At 39.1% G+C, this 22,215-nt stretch overlaps 1 long non-coding RNA gene across 1 annotated transcript in view; it reads left to right on the top strand.

Moving 5' to 3' along the window:
• LOC116597855 overlaps nt 1–10,113 on the top strand; it is a 31,438-nt gene extending 21,325 nt beyond the window's left edge. The window contains exons 2-3 of the long non-coding RNA XR_004288813.1: nt 8,268–8,359; nt 10,074–10,113. This is a non-coding gene — a long non-coding RNA (uncharacterized LOC116597855). The remainder of the gene's footprint in view (nt 1–8,267; nt 8,360–10,073) is intronic.
• Nucleotides 10,114–22,215: the final 12,102 nt, after the last annotated feature.

Raw genomic sequence — 22,215 nt, forward strand, 5'->3', positions numbered from 1 at the left:
GAAAGGAGATAGGGAGTATTGAGAGGGTGGAATTTATGTTGGGGGCCAGGGAAACAATGTGTTGGGTTGATGGAAAGGGAAATTAAAAGATGACAATCATGTTTTGAGCTTGTGCTTTTATATCGCCTTGAGATGGGCAACACAAGAGGAGCGGGATTATTTGTCAGAAGATGGTATTTTGGGAATGTTTCATGTGAGATGTTGGTGAAGCTTTAATTGGGCACATGAATTTGGAGAGCAGAAGATGTCTATTCTAGAGATGTTAATTTGGAATTGATCAGCATGCAATAAAAGCTATGACTAACAGATAGTGTAAAGTGAGAAGGGAAAAACCATGAAGTACTTCAGGATTTAAAATATAGACATGATCAAAAGAGAGGCGGCATGTTCAGACAAAGAAAGATGGGGCCCTGTGCAGAGTCCACTTCCAAAGATGACTCGATGAATTGAAACTATTCCCCAGACACATCTTGAGAAGAGAAAGCTGAGAAGGGCAGGGCCACATTAAGGAGAGTGACACATTAGTGTCACCCCCCAGAAGAGTAGATTGCCCCTTCTAAGACACTGGATTAAATGTGGGATGCAGACTGCACTGACATCCATGAAAATCTCAGACCCTGCCAGGTCCACCGTTGTCTCCTGTGTTGTCACAACTGGAAATATAAGCTCTTGGTTGGTATCTCTGGGGACACCCTTCAGTTCAGAGCGCCTGCCCTCCATAACCCCTGGCCCCAGCCTCGGGCAAGGACTAGGATAAGAGGAGTCTTGGGCAGATCCTTGGAACCTTTGTTGTGATACCAGGCTTCTGTGAATGGGGGTCAATGAGCCTTACCCAGGGACAGGTCCCCGTGTGTCTGACACACACGTGTGGAAGAAGGAAATGGTATGACCCTTCAGGTGTGCTGTAGGGCCCAGTGAGCCAAGAGAGCCAAGAGAGAGCCAAGAGAGACCTCCAGGCTGTAGTCAGCCAGTGGACATCCCCTTGAACCATGTAAATAATCTCCCTTTATTTCTATGTATCGAGCAGAGCAGAGGAAGGCAGCAGGGTCTTCTAGAACCCAGTTGCCCCTCTCCCCAGCGCAACTAATGTTAGCCCCAGTTGCCGGGTGCTGATTTGTACTGGAGACAGAAACTTCCTTGGGGATCTGAGTGGTTTACCTGTGGCCCAGAGGACACTGGTGATCAGAGGCAAAGCATGGAGGCCCTTCAGAGACATGGAGGGCCAGCTGATGGCCACCATAAGGTCTCTTCAGCCAGTCCTGGGAAGCTCTCCTGGACTGCTCTTCTGGTGATATACAAATGTGTGACACAAGCAAGGAGTCTCTGGGTGTCAACTGAGAGATCCTGGTGTGCACTATGATGGTTGTGTTCATAGTAACTAGTCAACACAGTTTAATGAGAAGAGAGGGGCTGCTCAGGAGTGATGTGCCCAGGGCGACGTGTCTAAGAAAGGCGTGGAAAAGATGGGACCAGAGAGGCAAGACCGTGAAGCTCTCATGTCACCTGTGCGGAGGCCAGTCCTCTCGCAATATAAACGCTCGCTCTGACCACCCTGAATGGAAATCCCAGCTGGTCTTCAGTGGAGCACATGGTGCAACAGCTTAAGGAAGGTCAGGGGGGCCAGCTTGCTAACCTTTCCCGGGTGAAAGCTTGTCTTGGGAGCATCATGGAGAACCTTCTGGGAGGAAAACATCAGATAGCTCCAATGACAGCCCTGATATGCAGGGACATCCAGACCCACTGGTCCAAGAAAACATCAGTTAATTGCAGGTGTAGAATACAGGCAAAGGCAGAGGAGAAAGGAAGACAGGCACTCCAGAATTCAGGAGGGCAGCAGGCCACCAGCGAGGACCAAGGGTAACTCAGACCATGGGCCAGAGCATGCTGAAGATGCTGCATGTGCTAGAGCTCATGAGGTGTCACACACAGGGTGGGGGCTCAGAAGGAGAGGGGAGCAGGAAGGCAGAGACTGGTGATGGCCCTGTCCGCCTGGCCACAGTCCCTCAGAAGGGCACCACTGACCACGGTGACTTCAATGTGCCCTTGAACAGCCCCGATGCAGAGATAGAAGAGCTGTCTAGGGAACTTATGGAGGAAAATCAGAGGACTGCGGTGCTCAGAGGACAAATAACACACCTCCCAGGAAGTGTTTTTGCATATCAAAAATGTCCAGCTCAGAGGTGAGATTCAGAAGTTCCCATTGAAGCTCCAAATACAGTCTGAGGTTTGTGAGGAGCATGTCCTGTAACTGGAGAGCAAGTGGGTTGAGGAGGAAACACACCACATGGAAATAGAGAAGATGCTTCCCAAGGCAGCCAGGAGCAGGATGCTACCCATCATATCCGCAGCCTTAGGAAGACAGCTGAGGACGTGGCAGAGAACCAACCCCTCTCACAATGAGGAGGTCCTTCTGTGGAGGAGGGAGGTCAGAAGAACCAGAGGGCCACTCTGTTGGCAGAGAGAGCTCCAGGAGCTGAGGAGAGAAAGCCACAGCCTTAGGCAGAGGTCACATCGGGTCAAGGGTCCAGGCTGTCCCACAGGGGCCTCATGCACCTGGTGCTCCTCCTGCCACCCTCGAGGGCCGGGGGCTCCCCTGCATCCCCAGGTGCCCCAGGAGAGGCACAGGTGCACTTGCTGGGTTCCAGGGCTTGGGGTCGCCTGCAGGTCTGACTAAGCTTCTCAGTAGCCAGGCCCCGGATGCCCACACCCAGGGCGTAATATAGCTCCCGTGCTTCTCCCCAAAGCTATGGCCATTGCTTTTTTTTTTTTTTTTAAGATTTTGTTTGTTTATTTGACAGAGATCACAAGTAGGCAGAGAGGCAGGCAGAGAGTGAGGAAGAAGCAGGCTCCCTGCTGAGCAGAAAGCCCAATGTGGGGCTTGATCCCAGGACCCTGGGATCATGACCCGAGCCAAAGGCAGAGGCTTTAACCCTGTTATTTAGTGGATGCTACATAGTTCTTTGTGAAGTTCCTTCTACCAGCTGAGTGTGAGATGGTATTTTTCAATAATTGTTTGTTAAACATAAAATAAAATAAAATACAGCTATGAGACATAAAGTCTATCAGTGAAACTAAGAAATAACTGGATAGATGGGATGATCTAGTAGACTGTATTTCACGGAAGTCAAATGTTTTTCTGGGAGGAAGTGGTGAGCGATACCAGACACTGACAAATCAAACTGTTTTCTTGGATTTAGAGACAAAGAAGTGGATAAAAATTGATGAGAATTATGATTAAAATGTGAGACAGGATTCAGAGGACATTGAGATGAGGAGAAAATAAAAGGTAAACTTGTAAGGGTATAAACAACTGTGAATCTGGCTTTAAGGGCACTGGTTGAAGAGGATTGTCAGGTTCTGGGAGAGAGAGTGTGTGTGTGTGTGTGTGTGTGTGTGTGTGTGTGTGTGAAGAATGAAAGACTTAAACACATTGAAGTGTACTTACACTTTCTGAAGGACTACTTAACTATGCAGTGGAGATTGGAAAAAGATGAGAGCATGATGATGTCTAGATTAGGTACACGATATTTTAATTTCTAGGATGCTTCTCTAGTGACACTCTTGAGTCACAGAGGAAAATTTTAAGTCTTGTTCCACAGTTACTCAAGTGATATTAATGTCAAATCTTGCACACAAGAACTTCTAGCTTTATCTCAGATTGTCTGTCATTTAACTAGTTATAAGTAGTTTTTTTTATTCAAAATATTTAAAAAGATACAAACTTTATGGCAATTTTTCTTTATTAGTTTATTTAACATTGGCTGAAGTAAAGTTTTAGTTTAGCTCAATTTATTTATATCTGAAATTAAACTAAAAACATTGCTGTGATCACTATTTGTGAGATTGGAATCTCAAAATTAATTTTAAATGGCTCCGTCTTTTGTTATGTACATAGTAAAATCTCTTTTGTGTGCACATATTTGTCTTTGAACAGAATCCCTTAAGATGTTTTTCATGATCTTTAACTACTGAGCCTGAATTACAATCACTGATAATTAGTTAGTAATTGAATATTTCCAAAACTTTTAAAGATTTTATGCTAATGGAATTTCTTCTATTAATGGATGTTTATGTATAATGTGTACATACTTTTAGAGGTCCATTATTTTCATTCTTCAAGTTCAAATAAAAAATTCAAGATGGTCCTGATTAAACTTCCAGGAATAAAGTGATAACAAGTCCTAATATTTCTGAGAACTTGTGCCATAGTACCTCCCCAAAAAAAGAAATTTTGAAGGGCATTTTTATGTCAGTGGAAATGAATTGTGATAAAAACATACTCATTGAATGTATTAAAATTGAGTGTATTAAAATGGGCTTACCATTTTAATACATTTAATACAATAGATACCAATACTAAAAACTGATAATAATTACAGAAAGATTTACTAATAAAGATGCATATTTTCCTAAGGCTCACCAGTTGATGTTTGACGCATTCAGTTTTTCAGACTAATTTGGAAACTTTTTTCTGAGTTTTGATGGTTTTACAGACAGTTTGTTATTCATTTTGATATCTTTTGCACTAAAAACATCTCATTATCCTAAAGTATCTCTTTATTCATAAAAGGAGATCATCAAGAAAGATAAACCATTTCAAGAAGTTATTTTGAAGAACTAATTATTGTTTTATTATACTTCAACTGCTCAAAGTGATCATATGACACTTAACTTATCTTGGTTCTGATAAACTTAAAATAACCAAAAGACTTTAGTGGGAATAACGATACTCTGTTATGTTGCTTGAGGGAGTATATTGAACAGCATGACCTGCTAGGCTCTTCAAACTAATGAGTGAGATTATTCTTAGCAGGGTATGAAACCAGATATTGATCTGTGTTCAAATAGCATTTCTGAAAGTCTAGAAACACCTTGAAATATATAGTGTAGTATGTGGTTTATATTTCATAAGGTTCATATTCTAAAGATGATATGATTCATTACTTGGGAATTAAAGTCAAATTTTCACCTCGATAGGCTAAAGGTAGCTTAGAGGGATGTGCAATTCATATTTTGCACATAACTACCTCTTCTAAAGGAATTTGCATAGTTGACCTGGTATAATGGAGTATTTGGGTTTGACGTTGGACTTCCAAACTTTTTCTTCCTTATGTGAATGGAGGCTGAAGGAAAAAAACACACATCTTTTTACCCTGCTGACCAGTAGTTTTTTCATCTGAGTTGTGGTTGCTTTCCATCCACAGAAGGTCTGACAACAGTGCCCATGCCTCCCTATAGGTCAAACAAACCAAGGTTACTCAAAGAAAAGCTTCAGCCTTGGTCTTCCCTCCCTCCCCGTCCTACCTTAGTAAGAGTACTACTGGGTTCTTTGTCTTATCTTTCAGGCCCTTTGGATGGCACTAAATAGCCATGCCCTTAGGAAATTAAATGTCTAATTTCCATACAAGAACTAGGTCTGATAAAGGAAAAAAAGAGTAAGTCACTTTACCTGCCATTGGGAAGGTATTTTCCACACGGTCTGCTGGATTATAATTTCCCCTTCCTGTTTGGAATGGAGGATCTGAGCTTTATGTCTTTGTATACAAATTTCCATGGGCCCCTGCTTTTTCCTTGAGTTTTGTGGTAAGACGCATTAAAGAAAATTTACAGCTCTTAACAACTCTTCTGTGTACATGAAAGTGACTAATGAATTCCCTTCGGTGTTGGTGGGCCCAAGAGAATGAGTATACCGAGTCATCCAGTCAGGCATCATCAGTAATAAAGGTACCAGAAACTTGTTATAATTTAAAGGTAAACTTGATTTCAGATTAAAGACTGCTCCTGATCTAATTGTGGCCTTGCTTATGATGGTTAATTTTATGTATCAACTTGACTGGGCCATGATGCCCAGATGTTAGGTCAAACATTATTCTGAATGTTTATGTGAAGATGCTTTTATGGATGAGATTGCCAGTTAAATCTGTGGACGTTGAGTAAAGCACTCTCCATAAATGGATGAGTTATAGCCAATCAGCTGAAGGCCTTACTAGAATAAAGATTGACCTCCCAGGGCTAGAAGCAATTCTACCAGCAGACTGCCTGTTGACTCAATTTGCAATCCTTCCCTTCATCTCCAGCCTGCTCATCAGATTTTGGGCTTGCTAAGCCTCCACAATCAGGTGAACCAGTTCCTTAAAATATATCTCTATATGCATACATCCTGTTGGTTCTCTTTCTCTGCACAACCCTGGCCCATTACATAATCTTAAATTAATATAATGCCTGGCACATGAGAAGAGCCTAAAATTATTGAATGAATGGATTAATTAATGACTAAAAATACATATCAGGAAAAATATGTATTTGAAAAAAAATGGTTCAATATTAAATCAATATTGAAGGGGATAAAGAATGATTCTTAACACCTTTGAATCCAAAATAAATTGAAACCAAGGTGCGTCCTTTCTTGTACATTGTTAAACTTGGCTTTAAAAAGAAGTACCAGTTTAGGAGACAAAAGATCTGCATTCTAGTCTTAGTATTGCTTATCATTAGCTTTGTGACCCTTGATCTCTCTAGGTCTCCAGTTGTTTCTTTAATTGTAAAATGACAGATGTAAGTTAGTTGATTTTTCAAGTTCTTTTGGTTGTAAAATGTCTTCATTCTGTAATTTCCTCTTATGGACCCTGCTACCATGGTTATTCTGAGTATATCACTAAGTCCCATGGATTCCACCAACCAGCTGGCAATGCAGTGACATCATAGGGCACATCAAGTCCTAAGAGTTACATGGTTAAGGAAGAAATAAGAGTACTTTCATTGAATCCACTATGGTGTTTCCTCTCCCCAGTAGGGACTGCAGAGAAAACTTGGAGACAACAGAAATTCATTGCATTTACAATTGACAGATGAATATTAAAATCCCTCTCACATTTTTTTTTTTTTTTTGAGAGTAAAGGAAAGAAGACCACGTCACTAAATTGTATCATGAATAAAAGTTCTCTCATTGACATTCATTGCCTCGCCTGCACAGGAACTTGGTATTTGCCAGCAACTTAATGTCTTGAGAAAGTGATAGGTCATTTTGCAAGCCAGCATTTAGTAGTATTATCTAACAAATCTGATTTAATCTTTTCACTTTGTTGCCAGTTTGAGAAGACAACACCAACTCCAAATAATAAAACTTTAATGACCTGAGCAATATTTTGTTTCATCTTCAAACGCATTTCTTTTATAGAAAATTCCATGAATTTTCTGTCATACACATTGAATGGAGACAATCATCTGAGCTGTAAAAGAAAAGATCATTGCAATTGTGAATCTTGTCAAAAGACAAATGAAAATGTGTTTGTTTTGGAGAAGGCATAAGTTACAAAGTGCATGCTTTCATTAAATATCATGGGAAAAAATATCAGCAAGATCAACACTAACTGAAATTTCAGGGGTTTTTTCTTCTCCCTGAAATAAAGTTGCTTTTTTGTTGTTGAAAGCTCAATACTTGATATCAGAAAATAAAGGCAAAACAACATTTCAAGTAATGAGAATCCTACCCACCCAACAATAGCTGTGCTGGTATTTATTTTTTCTAAGTTTTTTTATACACACCTCTCCCCCTTCCCAACTCACAAAAACAAATCTGCACATAAACCAGATGTGTTCAAGATTGACTAGTCTGTGACATCAAACTGAGGCCATGTCTCCTCTAATATTAAAATTATGAACTTCCAATCCTCCATATGTCTGTAATTACAAAACCCTTGTCTTTCCTTGCATCTTAATGTTTTACGGGATTGGCCAAGAATTCCAATGTTTTTGACTCAAGGTGGAGGAGTCCTCTCATGCATCTCACCTTGATGCAGAACCTGGCCAACCCCTGGCATGCTGCATTCACCTCCCTATACTTAGTCCACACAACATTTCCTTGGTGTATTGGAGAAGGAGGCACCTTCTCTGGGTGCTAAGTTCAGTTATAGACGTGCCTCTCCCAAACTGGTAAGCCCCAGAGGGTTATTTATTTTTCTTCTTCTCAAGGGTTATTTTTTTTCCTTCTTCTTCTCAAGGTACAAGGTACAATTCTTCCCAAGGTACAAGGTACTCAAGGGACTGGATCAGGCATTAGTGTTACCCTGTTGGCAAAACCAAGTCTCTTCTGATGTCCTAGGTCAAGTGTAGAGAGAAGACTCTAGGTCCAGACCTGCTGGCTATAGCTTCCTAGGCTTTTTTCCAGATTCCAGTTGTTCTTTCTTCCAATCATGTCTCTGCTTCAAAAGAGCAGATATTTGAATCATGAAATGAACTGAATTTTGACATAGATCTTTTTCTTCTAGAAATCATCTTGACTCCTACGTAAATTTGTGGATATCATTGAATGCCTGGGAGGAGGGGCCCATCTGCTTCACCCATCAAGAGCCTCTAAGAGGTGGGCCTTATCTTGCCAAATATACCTAATTGCCATTTTTTCCTCTGAACATTGAGTAGGTCCTGGTCTTGCAGCAACCTTTCTGCTAAGGAAGATGGGTTGCATAATGGTTATGTAACAACCACTGGATCCAGACAGCTCACATTTAAAGCTCTGCTCCATCATTTGCTGGCTGATGACCTTGTGAAATTTACCCAACAGCCATCCCATCAATAAAACAGGGCTGATGACAATTGTACCTTTTTCATATGTAGTTATGGGGACTATATGTACGGATACTGTTTAACATTGTTTCTGGTTCATAGTGAGGGCTCAATTAATGTTAGCCATTACTACTTCAGTGATTCTAATAATTAAAAGGGTTTCTAAAAGTTGTTCCATCCAGAACAATCAAAAGAGAAATATCTTTAAGCTAAAAATTTATAGTAAATTTTAAATATCACTTTTCCATTATATAATAAAAATGAAGTCTTAATCTATTGTTGCACTGTTTTGCATTACCTAAATCTATATACATATAATTTTAAATGTTGATTTTTAAGCCCATACTTGTTTGTACTTTTTCTTAACTTCCCACAGTATATTGTGAAACTCTTCTCCTTGGCAATAGCTATACTTCTTTTTTTTTTTTTTTTAAGATTTTATTTATTTATTTGAGAGAGAGATAGTGAGAGAGAGCATGAGCGAGGAGAAGGTCAGAGAGAGAAGCAGACTCCCCGTGGAGCCGGGAGCCCGATGTGGGACTCAAGCCCGCGACTCCAGGATCATGACCTGAGCCGAAGGCAGTCATCCAACCAACTGAGCCACCCAGGTGTCCCGGCAATAGCTATACTTCTATAACATTTTAAAATTTATTATCTTATTTAGAAAACTGTGTTTTATCAATCACTTCTTGTTTTCTTATTTCCAATGTTAAAAATGTCTCATGAGTAGGTAGTCACATGGCTTCTTAATCATTTTCTTGAGACAAATACCAGGAAAGGAATTTTAAAAATTTTAAAATATATTGCTAAATATGCCTCCAGAAACACTAGTTTACACCAGAGTCAGTGGCCCTGCCGCTTCACCAATAGAGAACTCTTAAAAACTAAATGTTTAATAATTTGATAGAAAAAGCATGTTGCCATATGTGTATTTCTTTACTAATAGTGAGGTTGAATGGTTTTTTAATAGAGTATTTTTTAAAAAATTTTTTTATTTATTTTAGACGGAGAGAAAGAGAGGGAGAACATGGTGAGTGGGCAGGGAGGAGGGGGATAGGGGGATGGAAAAGGAGAGAGATCCTCCAGAAAACTGCTGAGTGCCGAGCCTTAGGTGGGGCTTGAAACCATGACTCTGAAATCATGACCTGAGCTGAAACTAAGAGCCGGACACCCAACCGACTGAGCCATCCAGGCTTCCTTAGACTTTATTTTTTAGAACAGTTTTAGGTTCACGGTGAAATTAAGAGGTAGAAATTTCCCATATCCCTGTCCTCCACATATATGTAACGCCTCTCACCATTAATATCCCCCACTAGAGTGGGTCCATTTGTCTCAAATGATGAGCATACACTGACACATCATTATCACCCGGAGTCCATGGTTTATATTAGAGTTCACTGTTGGGGTTATGGTAGGTTTTTAATCTATCCTTTTTGAGTTAGTTATGTTCCTAGCCTATTTTTCCTTTTATTGTTCTTTTAAAAAAATTTTTTTTTTTTTATTCATTTAAGAGAGAGAAAAACCACGAGCCGGGGGTGGATCAGAGGGAAAAGGAGAAGCGGACTCCACACTGAGCAGGGAGCTTGAAGCAGGGCTCCATCCAAGGACCCTGGGATCATGACCTGAGCTGAAGGCAGATGCTTAACCAACTGAGCCACCCAGGTAGGTGCCTCTTTCCTTTTATTGCTTCAAAAGAGCTTTTTCATATATGTAGGACAGTCACAAATATCCTTAGTGCTGTCAAGAAAGAAGGAAATTTGGCTTATTAATTTTCTATAACTAGTCCAGTGTTTTCCTTGAGCCTTCACTCTTTGGGAAGTAGATTGGTGAAAGTTGTGGAGAAGCAGAACTTAAACTTATCAAAGAATGTCTCTTAGGTCTAATTTAAACGTTTATTCTTCAGATAAATCTCAAGTAAATACTCAGACTTTAAGGTCTACTTTCGTTCTCCTTGCTCCTTCACCAAGGTGATAACGGATTATGTTTGTGATTGGCAGGGTCAGGTAGTTATGTGATCCCATAAAGTGCAGGGGTAGCTTGACAAAGGGCACAAAGGTATTTGTGTAATCCTTTATTATCTATCTAGTTATTTGGCTCTCTGATGGAATCTTCTACTGATGCTGAAGCTGGGCTTTTGCCTTGGTCAGGGTCTAGTGACCTCCTTGGCTGCCTCAACTGGAGCCTTATCACATTCCATCTAGTTCTGGCCTAGTTTCTCCACTCTTCTGCCTTGGAAACATTTTATTCTCAGCAAGAGCCAAAGGAAGCTGGTACTATAAACTCAGATCCTTTTACTTCTAACCACTTCAGGTGGCCATTTTTGTCTTTTTTGGACTTTCATATTGGGAGTTGGGGGGCAAACCTTTCCTACTTACAGCTTTTCTCTTCATCATTCTAAAACCCCACTCCTTTCTGGGATTTTGGTTCAGGGGAGAAGAGCTAGGATACTTTTATCAGATTCTTTTCTTCCCCTGCTTTTTTCTTTTCCACATTCAGTTAGGGTAGAGTTGGTAGGTTTTTCTTTCTTTTCCTGTCTAGCTGGAACTGCCTTTGGAACTCCCCATATTCTGTTCCTGGGGGTAAGTTTTAATCATGGAAGAAGCCCTTTGAGCTGAGTCCACTAGTTTTGGCAAATGGTAATGGAAACGTTGGGGCAACTACAAACCAGAATTTGTAAAGGGCAAAATGCATCGTTTTGGTATCCCCCAGATGCTGTTTATTTTATAAATGTATTTGTACATATAGATTTAGATGTTCAGATCAGATAGGATTGAGATCTCTCACGTAGGTTAGAAAGGTTTTTTGCCCCATTTTTTCCTTTTCATAAAAACATGTTTCTTGTAGTAGAGAAGTTCTGCATTTTCATGTGGTCAGTCCACCAATTACATCTTTTATGATTTCTATATTTTGTAAAACTTAGAAAGTACTTTCCCTCATCAAGGAAAAATTATGTTCACATTTATTTTCTTCAAATATTTTTTGACTTTTTTTTTCTTTACCTGGAGGCATTTGGTATAAAGTGTAGTATAGCCATATATATTATATACATGATAGCAATCTAAATCTAAGTATATTTATTTATATATAAATATATGTAAATATAAATATTTGTAGATGCACATATATAGACATGCATGTAAATATTTAATAATCAACTCCAGCTCAGTATATTGAATAGTCCATTTTTTCCTTACTAGTTTGAAGTGTTACGTTATCATATGCTAAATTCTTATTTGCTTGTCTTTGTTTCTACCCTATTCCACTAATACACCTGTGTGTTTCTTTCCTACTTCAGCAGTGTATTTTTAAAGCTAGCTTTGCATATTTGAATATCTTTGTTCAGACTATTTCCCTCATTGTTTTCATTTTTCTGGATTTTTCATGACTTTCATTCAAGAGATTTCTAGAATGATATTTACTTTACCCCAAAATTGATTGTCATTCTATTTGGAGTACATTAAATTTAGATTGTTACCTTAAAAAAACAAAAATCTATTTTTTTCATTAATGAGTTAAGACTCATTACTTTAGGGCATGGCAATAATTACCTCAATCTCTACCCTTCCCATCACCCAAAGTACAGTTTAAAAATTACCAAGTATTGGCACCTGAGTGGCTCAGGGGGTTAAGCCTCTGCCTTCTGCTCAGGTCTTGATTTTAGGGTCCTGGGATCGAGGCCCACATCCGGCTCTCTGATCAGCGGGGATCCTGCCTCCCCTTCTCTCTCTGCCTACCTCTCTGCCTACTTGTGATCTCTCTCTCTTTTTCTCAAATAAATAAATAAAATCTTAAAAAATAAATAAATAAAAATAAAAATTGCCAGGTAGACTGAGATGTCAAGGTTTATCTAGGCAACAAAAGCCAAAAAATATTTATGACTTAAGTATTTGGGAATTGGACAAAAAATTGTTTTGCCTTATATTACCTAGATAAATAATATAGATTTATAAATGTACATTTACAAATTCCAATGTTCCTTTTCTTCTGATTTCAGAAAGTTAGTGGTTTTCTGTTATTATACCTATCAAGTTGGCTTAATCAATTTTACTCTTTTTCTTTTTCCTCTTATTTCTTATGTTTTAATTATATCAAAATTTCTTTATGTGGACTCTAAATTATAGTTTTCTTTCAGTCAGTATTATCTTTTCAGGCCTAAATTTATGAAAATAACCCACATTAATCAGTATACTCATTTTCTCTGTGAGTATGGATGGATAGATGGTTGTACTCCCTTTGAACTAAATCCTTTCTCTCAAGAACTATCTATAGTATGTAACTTGTCAATGAAGATTGTGTTTATTGGAGGGACTTTAGGTGTTGGATTTTGCACAGTCTCCTCTACTGACCTTCTCCACTGTGAAGAGTCAAGGCCAACTCCTGACTGTTGGCTATTTTGCCACTCTCATCCTTTGTGCCCTCCAAATACTTAGGTTTGAGGGAATTAAGAGAGACAAGGATGGGCCAATGATTTGGGGGATGTGTGGAAAAGTCACATATAAGAACTGTAGAAGTTTATAATCCTTCATCTTAGAGCTCACAAGCAAAGTAAAGGGTCTAGCCTCTTGACACGTATACGTCTTCGTTGCTCTGAACATTTCTCTTGGCTCACTAGTGGGAAATAAAGGAGCCAACCAGCCAAGCTCGAAAGGGGAGAAATAATGAATGCCAAGGAATAACTTGACCAGAAGAGAACTGAAATTAGCCATTCCATCTTTAGGTGCCCCAGTGCAGGTAAATGATTATAACTTTTCACTAATCTATAAGGATTTCTGTGCATTTTTTCATCTAAAATATTTTTACATGAATCCTTAGAATATTTAATTTTACCCACAATAAAACATGATACTATTTCTTCATGTAAAGTTATATTCTATGCTTTTAGCACCTTAAGTTATTTTTAATGAAAGAATTTCTTATAGCCTTTAGCTCGTGGCAGTAGGTTAGCAAAAACTGAGTTTACTTGGTACATCATAACAACCTACATTTAGCACAGATGTTCAGCAAAAGATTTAGCAAGTGTTTTGGAAGCTCTCATTAACTGAGATAAATTAGCAGAATATCTGTAATATTAAACTGTCCAAGTACATATTTTCTTTCTTGATCATTTTATTGAGGTTTCATAAATATCAACAGCTGGCATGCTTGTCTTTCAGGAAGTTCTTGGTTGTATCAGTAGCACTAAAACCCAGTATTTGAATAGTTCTAAATGTCAGAGCAGTTGGCTGGCCTTAGGACACTTGAGCAAACCCAGCCAATACTCCAGCCCACCAGATGAGTGGTCCTTTAGTTTCTCAAGGTCCTCTCATATCTAAGGTACTTTTGTTTCTGAAGCAGCTCATGGGATCTATATAGACCAGAGTGGTTTTTCCTAAGGGAACAAATTGCTTATAAGAATAATGATGAGGGTAAATTTGAAGTCTGCCATGACCTTTTGAGCAAGAGGAATTAAAATAGCAAAAATGCTACTGCAAAATATAAGTTATGCTGGAATGGGTCTTGCTTCCAGAGAAAATCATGATTTTAATCAAATAATCATGGGAAGGGTTCCACATGAAGATGTCAGATACTACGATAGCGAGTTAACTTTCTGATTACTTGCTAGTGTGGCATTTTGAGAAGACACAAGCTAGGTAAGGACAGAGCATGGGTTATTACATGCAGACACTCTGAAGCCACTTGGTCCCTGAATGGAAACATGAAGTTAGAATGTGGACACAGAATGAGAAAGATAAAAATACTGGAAAGCAAAATGCTTGCATCATACTTGTGGCAAGGGAAGCCCTGACAAATGGCAATTGAACTAAAGAGTTATACTGTGTGTGTGTGTGTGTGTGTGTGAGAGTGTGTGTGTGTGTGTGTGTGTGTGTGTGTGTGTTTGAAGAGTTATATAGTGTGAGTAAAGCCAGAAATAAAGAAGCCAATGTGAATATTTCAAACAGGGAATTTAATATTGGACACTGTTTACATAGGTGATATAAGGACCAAGGAGCCCCACTGGAGATGGTGAGCAAATTGAGAGCTTAACAGCAGCAGGAAATCACCAGACACCTAGGACTGGAGGGACAGAGAGGAAGTAGTATTACTGGAGCCTGGAGGCTGGGACTGTGCAATAGAAACTGAAACCACAGAGTGAGGAGCTATTTGCTGGGAAATGGAATTAGGAGACTCACTCTAGTTATCAGAACGCTGAGCATCTGCAAAAAAGAATAGTTCTGCCATTTCTAAAAGAACAAATGAAAGTTTTCCATGATGCAGGAGTGGTTTTCAAAAGACAATTGTGCTCCTCCTATTCTTTAATTACATCTGAACTTCATTTTTTATTCTGTAACGGATTTCTGGTCTCCTAGCCAGAGGACTAAAAATGATTTCTATTTTTAGATGCTTTACCTTTGACCTTCTATAGGTTTCTATGGGATTGTGTTTATCTACAGAGAAATAAGAAAAAGTCCAAAAACTCTTCGGGAGAGACAAATAGGACCATTGCGGTGTGTGCCCCCAATTAGGAAACCGCTGTTCTCTGTGTTACTTGTTTCAGTTCCCCTTCTGTAGCAGCATGGTACTGAGTCTAGTATTTGGCTGAAAATAAAAATTAACAATTATTGAATACTAACTATTTGCCAGACAAAATTTTAAATAGTTCACAAATGTTACATCATTTAATAATCAAAACAAACCTACAGGGGTGCTGCCTTTATTACCCTGTTTTATAGGTGAAGTAAACCAAGGAGTAGAGGGGAATTTACTCACAGTCACACACCTACCTGGTATGTGTCAGGGACCATACTTGAACTTCACAGTTCATCCATAGAGCCCGTGCTTAACCATCATGGTATGCAGCCTACTCTCTCAGGTAGTCTCAGACAGGGAAACCTGGAAGACTAGTAACACGCCTACAGACTTTATCAAGAGCAGAGGTACTGATCTAAGAAGTGCGTTAGTGAAGGTCTAAGGCTCTCTTTGGACAACTGTGCTTGAACATCTACCAACAAGCAGGTGAAGAATTGTCTAGTGTCTGGATGGGAGTCATGAGAGTGCAGTGGTCAAGCACACGGAAGTCTGGCCAGTTTGACCTGGCTTCTTAGGTATTTTGCGTAGATTTGGGGTGTAAGTTACTTTCTATGAAATAATAATGAGTATTTACCTCATCGGGCAGTTGTAGGAATTAAATGAAATAATATAGGTATAAATAAAATGAATAATTTTATTAATGAATAAATAATAAATTAAATAATATAAATATAATAAATAAATGAAATAATATAAGCAAATGAAATAATATGTCACATAGTTATTACCATCCTCAGTGCATAGTTATCAAATGAAGGAGAGAATCAGTTTGGAGCCCAGATTATCCCCTTCTTATATTACTATGATAAGTCCTCATTAACCCCTGATTCATCCCCCCAAATCTGTCTTGCCGTATAGGAGCCTAATATTAACGAGTCCTATCAAAGAGTACAGCTTAAACTGGTTTAGTTCTAAATTCTCTACCCCGTTAAATATAGCAAAGTAAACAAAAATTAACTCCCCACTGAAGGCCCTCCTTGAGGCCTACGCAAATAATAAAAAAAAAATCCTTTAGAGCTTCTGGTGTCTAAGTGGGTTGTGTCTCCAATCAGATGGGGTCCCCCAAATGTGGGGCAATGATTGGGTGGAAGCCAATGGCACAGACAGTGAAAGAATTCACCCGAGGCAGAACAAGGCAATAGAAGTTTGTTAAATATACTGCAAAGGAGTGGCTGGCAGGACAGCTGAGGAGAGGCTGTCTGCAAAGAGACGGTGGATGGGAGCTGTCTTTAAAGAGGGGAGGGGGGGAAGGAATGGCAATAGCTGGAATTCTGCCTTTTTGGGTAACTGTACCTAGTTGTAAGTAGCCCATTGGTGATTTAAGGCTAATGGGTACTTTGAAGTGGGTCCTCTGATGGGCTGGTCTGTGTTTAGCCAGGGGGTCACTGTGGGCCATTTTCTACATTCTATCACTCAAGCCTGTTTGTCTGAAAGTGGCCTCTACAGAACTCTCTCAATGCTGTCTCCAATATGACCCCCAACATATGTTGTAATAATAACTGCCTTTGGTCTTCCTCTTTGTAAGTTAGGTTCTTAGAACATTCAAACTATGCAGTATCCCCTAAGACTTGTCCCATGTTTCTATCCTCTTGGAGGGCAGCTATGCTAACCACTATACCACCAACGCTGTTTCTGTCCTCTTGGGCATGTGGTGTTTCACCTCTTCCTAGGACATCACTCCCTCCTTCAACCTACCTATAGTTCTCTATAGGTCCATCTTACATGAATATTCCAAAGCCTTTTCTTATTTACTCAAATAAATGTGATGTCTCTTTGATCTCTAAACTCCACAGCTGAATCTTTGTTTCATCTCTGAACTCCACACATTTGCTCCTCACCTGTGCAGGTATCATTTAACACCTTGTATTTTATTTGTGAACTTATCTTATCCTTTCTTGTTAAGATAAAGACTCAGGAATTGATCTTATATCTGCAGCTTGCAACGTGCCTTTCACAGCAAAGTCCGTCAAAAAATATTTGTAGGATTGGGACGCCTGGGTGGCTCAGTTGGTTAAGCAGCTGCCTTCGGCTCAGGTCCCGATCCCAGCGTCCTGGGATCGAGTCCCGCATTGGGCTCCTTGCTCCGCGGGGAGCCTGCTTCTCCCTCTGACTCTGCCTTCCACTCTGTCTGCCTGTGCTCACTCTTGCTCACTCTCTCTCTGACAAATAAATTAAAAAAAAAAAAATCTTTAAAAAAAATTTGTAGGATTAAATTTAATATAGAGAAAAAAATTTTTTTTAAGATTTTATTTATTTATTTGACAGACAGAGATCACAAGTAGGCAGAGAGGCAGGCAGAGAGAGAGGGGGAAGCACGCTCCCTGCTGAGCAGAGAGCCCGATGCGGGGCTTGATCCCAGGCCTCTGGGATCATAACCTGAGCCGAAAGCAGAGGCTTTAACCCACTGAGCCATGCAGGCGCCCCAACATAGAGAAAATTTTGAGGAATACAATTTCCACTTCAGTTCTCAGTCTTGGTCCTGCTTCTCTGCTCAGCTGTTTCTGACCAAAAACTTTCTTCCCTGGTTTCAGATTTAACATTGTTAAAGTAAACTTATATTGAAGAGGCCTTCGTTGGAAAGAAATCTTCAATTAGAAACATTCTGTCATTCATTTTGCTTTTAAATAAGGCCAAAAGAATTTTGCACTTAAACTGAACCTATTATAGGGCCCCTGGGTGGTGCAGTCAGTTAAGTGGCCAACTCTTGGTTTCGGCTCAGTCATGATCCCAGGGTCTTGAGATCAAGGCCTGTGTTGGGGTCGGTGGCGCTCAGTGTAGAGTCTGCTTGAGATTCTCTTTCCCTCTGCCCTTCCTGCTCGTGTTTGCTTTCTCTCTCTCTAAAATAATAAATCTTAAAAAGCAAACAAACCCAAACCCAACCTACTATAGCCTTTGGAATGGCTCCTTAATTGACCATTAAGCATGCACATGTACATGCATGTATAAACTCCTCAGTGAATTGAGAAACATTCTGCCAAACAAAGCGTGCTTTCTCCATTCACCAAGGGGATAGGCATCTTTTGAATGATTCACCAAGGGGATAGGCATCTTTTGAATGAATCAAGATCTTCTTCACCAACTCTTTTCCTCTGAAGGATCCTCTTACTTCAAAGAAGATAGATCATATAAAACTCATGCTCAGAACACACACACACAAACCAGGTGTCACTTCTTTTTTCTTTTCAAATTCATAGATACTATGGAAATTGGTAACATGAATCCAAGGAGAAAAAAATCTGATTTTTTGAGTTTTGTGTATATGTCATGATAAAGAGGAATGTGGTAGAGAAGTGAACACATTTTGAAACAATGGGCCATAAATGCTTTTGTTGACATCATCTGGCAGTAGGGTTTGCTGGGAGTATATGAGTATGTATTAAATAGTGTGGGGAGTATCCAGTGAGGGAAACAGGATATATGCAAAGTCCCAGCTTTTTAGATTTGTGCCTACTGAGGGTCTCTGTAACAGTGTGGCAAGGCTTCAGGCTTGAAGCACTTAGCCATTGCATTTGGATTTTAAAAGATCCCACACCATAAATTCTGGTTGCAATTAGAGCTGGTAAAAAGAAAAAAATACCCTAAGATTTATTAATATGTAAATCTAGTAATTTGAAAAATTGAATGATCTCAGGTTAAGGTTTCTGAATTCATGAAATCTAATTTTGGCCAAAATGACATCACACTTTCACAGTTCTGCATAAGTTGACAATAAATTACATAATATTTCTTTAAAATTAATGCAGAGAAAGAGTGTTTAAGGAGAGCATAAAATAAGAACGCAAATGTGGCTACAGTGCATCTTACCAATGATCCACATAGTCTGAACTCTCATCCCCAAAGTAGCCAGTATCATGTTTTAGTAGGAAAAACAAATCCAATAACAAAGGAGATCACATCTTTATAAATGGAGCAGAATGGCTCCTTTAAAAATGTTCTCTTTTATCTCTGTCAAACTTAAGAGTATTTTATCTCAGTACTAGTACAAGCAGAATAATCAGTTGTTGCTATCTCTGCCATTGAGAAGGATAGTGTTGATAGGTGGGAATGTTTCTTGGAATTGCTCAATGGCCAAGCGGGTAGACACAGCTGGAATCAATTGTGAAATAGGATGCATGGCTAATCAGTTCACAATATGGACACAAGATTTGACTGCTATGACCCTGCTTACAAGCACTTAAAACAATCTCAAATAATCTGAAATAACTGATATGTTTTGAAACCTAGATACACAGTTCTTTTGCCTGACTAAAATAATAAATTGGTTTAGTTAGCAGGCTACATTAATCAGTTTACGTTCTTTTAATACCACAAACACCAAGGGGCACTTCATGTTCTTTTCTCATGCTGAAATCTGGTTCGACCCAGATTCTTCAATTTCAGTTCTCACGTGAAGGGCAGATTTGTAAAGAAGAGCATGGCTCTCTCAAAGTTAAGAATTGTTACAATATATTTTGTTTTACTTTAATAATCTTTTGTGAATGTGTCATGTACAAATATGTAAATATTCTCATGTAGCTATTTATAATTAATCCTATTACAGTTCAGCCTTTGTGTAAAGAAGTAAGCAAGACTCTTGCTTTTCAAAAGACCTTGTCAGAGCTCCCAAGTGTCACCTGGTTTGAATATGCAAAGTTTAGCAAATTTAAGTGAGTTGTCTATGCGGGAAATGAGCATTGGCTTTGGAGTAAGAAAAGTTGGGTTTGATTGTTAGCTCTTCTGATGAGTTGGCAGAATAGAGCTAGTAATTTAAATTCTGAGCCTCATTTTCTTTTAAAACTTGAAATTAATAGTCTCTACCATACCTTCATTTGTTCATTCTCTCATTTTTCCTATATTTATTAGATGCTTTCTAGGTGTTAGGCACTTTAGTAGATTTTAATGATACAAAGAATGAATAATAACAAGTCACAGCAGTCCAGGGACTTACTTATAAGTTAGAGGTGTGTCTTAAAGTACTTAGGGCACCATTGTGAGGGCTATCATAATTGGTATAGGACTAAAGTGCCAGGAAATTGAAGATAAAGTGAATTTATTTCTCTGCTTTGGGGGAAGTTTTAAAAAAGATAACATGTAATATAGCCCCAAAGCAAAATGAAGATGAACAGGCATAGGCATATGAAAAAGATGGCTTACTTAGAGAACTGTGGAGAACATTGTGAGATTGTTATAGAATATGGGGGATAGAGTGAGAGGAAGCATTCCTTTGGCACGGAAATCTAACTGTAATATCTATTGGTCCCCCATCACTTTCATGGTTATCTATCCTTTCAAAGAAACCTAGTGGATTATTCAAGCATTTTTTTTTTCTCTTTGAAAACATGTTCCATCTGTGTATGTGTGTGTGTGTGTGTGTGTGTGTGTGTTCACTGCAGTGTTCAGTAGTGCTTTTTATTATGAGTTCTTTTTATTGTGAGTTTATTCAAATTTCCAGATGTGGAGGGAAATCTCACCAATCTGTTTTCCAGAGTTTTCCTTGGAAAGCAAGTATCTTAGGGTAGGGAGTTATACCGGCCATCTATCATTCTTTTGTAACATGGTGACCTAAACTGCATAGATCTGTTGGTTAATGTTCTATGATTTCCACACTTAGTTCTCATAAAATTCTTAGGTGGTTACCTTTCAGCCCCATCCTGTGAACATTCATGTGGCAAAAAATTGTCCATAGCTGTGTAACCCAAGAAAGTTGCGTGAAATGTGAAATTTTATTATCTAGGTCTTAAAGGATAAATAGAAAGTGAGTGGACATGCCAGGCAGAGGAAGCTTCATGAATAAAGTGAAGAGGCAAACTCAGGGAAGAGAATAAGAAGGAGGATAGAGGAAATACAAAGTCATTGAATGGGACATGAAGATTGCCTACTTGGATCTGGACTTTATTCAGTAGATACTTTGGACTAACCAAAGATTTTACATCATAAAAATGTGACTAGAGTTGTTTTCTAGGAAAATGAATTATAAATCAGAGGGTAGAGAAGATTGGGGATAAGGAATGCGGCTAGTGACTACTTAGAGAATAAACACGTGGTAAAAAAGTAATTGTGATTGCGATATTGAAAACAAAGGGAACAAATTAGACATAAATTGTGGAAGTAGAATCAATCACCAAAGAACTGATGATGAAAAGAGGCTAAAATGATACAAAGTTTTGGAACTGAAGTGATGCTAGCTCCATTATTAGGAAGTGAGGGCACAGGGGGAGGAGGAAGAGACTTTCAAGGAGAATACAATGAATTAATTAGCTACAGATATGTTATTTTTTAAAAAGATTTTATTTATTTATTTGACAGACCGAGATCACAAGTAGGCAGAGGGGCAGAGAGAGAGAGAGAGAGAGAGAGAGAGAGAGAGAAGCAGGCTCCCCGCGGAGAAGAGAGCCCGATGCAGGGCCCGATCCCAGGACTCCGGGATCATACCTGAGCTGAAGGCAGAGGCTTTAACCCACTGAGCCACCCCGGTGCCCCCAGATATGTAATATTAATGGAGATAATAGACTACTAAAATTAGATACATTGGGTCAGAGGAAATAAAACCTTTTCAATTGTTTAACATCTGTGTCTGTTTCTTTCCTGGTTTTTGCCTATAATAGACTAAAATGAAGGGTGAATTATGATTACAATCCTATCCTCCCAAGTTACTGGGAATTGGGTACAATCTTGTTCTAATCTAATCATAAAACATCCTCCTCAGTGTAGTTTCTTCATGCTAATATGTGTTCCCTCACCTAGGTCTTTAACTCAGCAGTCTCAATTAGATTGTCAGCAAACAGAGAATCTCTGTCTCTCCCCTTTTCTTCCATATGACAGCTGGAAAAGGTTATTGGTTCTGAACCCAGATAGCTTCTGTGTAAGTCTTTCTAAACTCCCATAATTAATCTTCTGTAGACTGACAATAATTCTACTGTCTTCATTTTGTAGACACAAACTCATTTGGCTTTGCAATACTTCAGATAACTTATTACTATGTGAAAAAAGAATGGAGATACTCCTTCAGGTTTTTCCAGTTCTACTATATGCTGTCAGGTCAATATTCTGAACACAACTAAGTAGAGACAGATGGTGCCCATTTCCTCAGTGACAGAATCATCCAGC

Source organism: Mustela erminea, chromosome 8, assembly GCF_009829155.1.
Source record: "Mustela erminea isolate mMusErm1 chromosome 8, mMusErm1.Pri, whole genome shotgun sequence".
NCBI classification, from domain to species: Eukaryota; Metazoa; Chordata; class Mammalia; order Carnivora; family Mustelidae; genus Mustela; species Mustela erminea.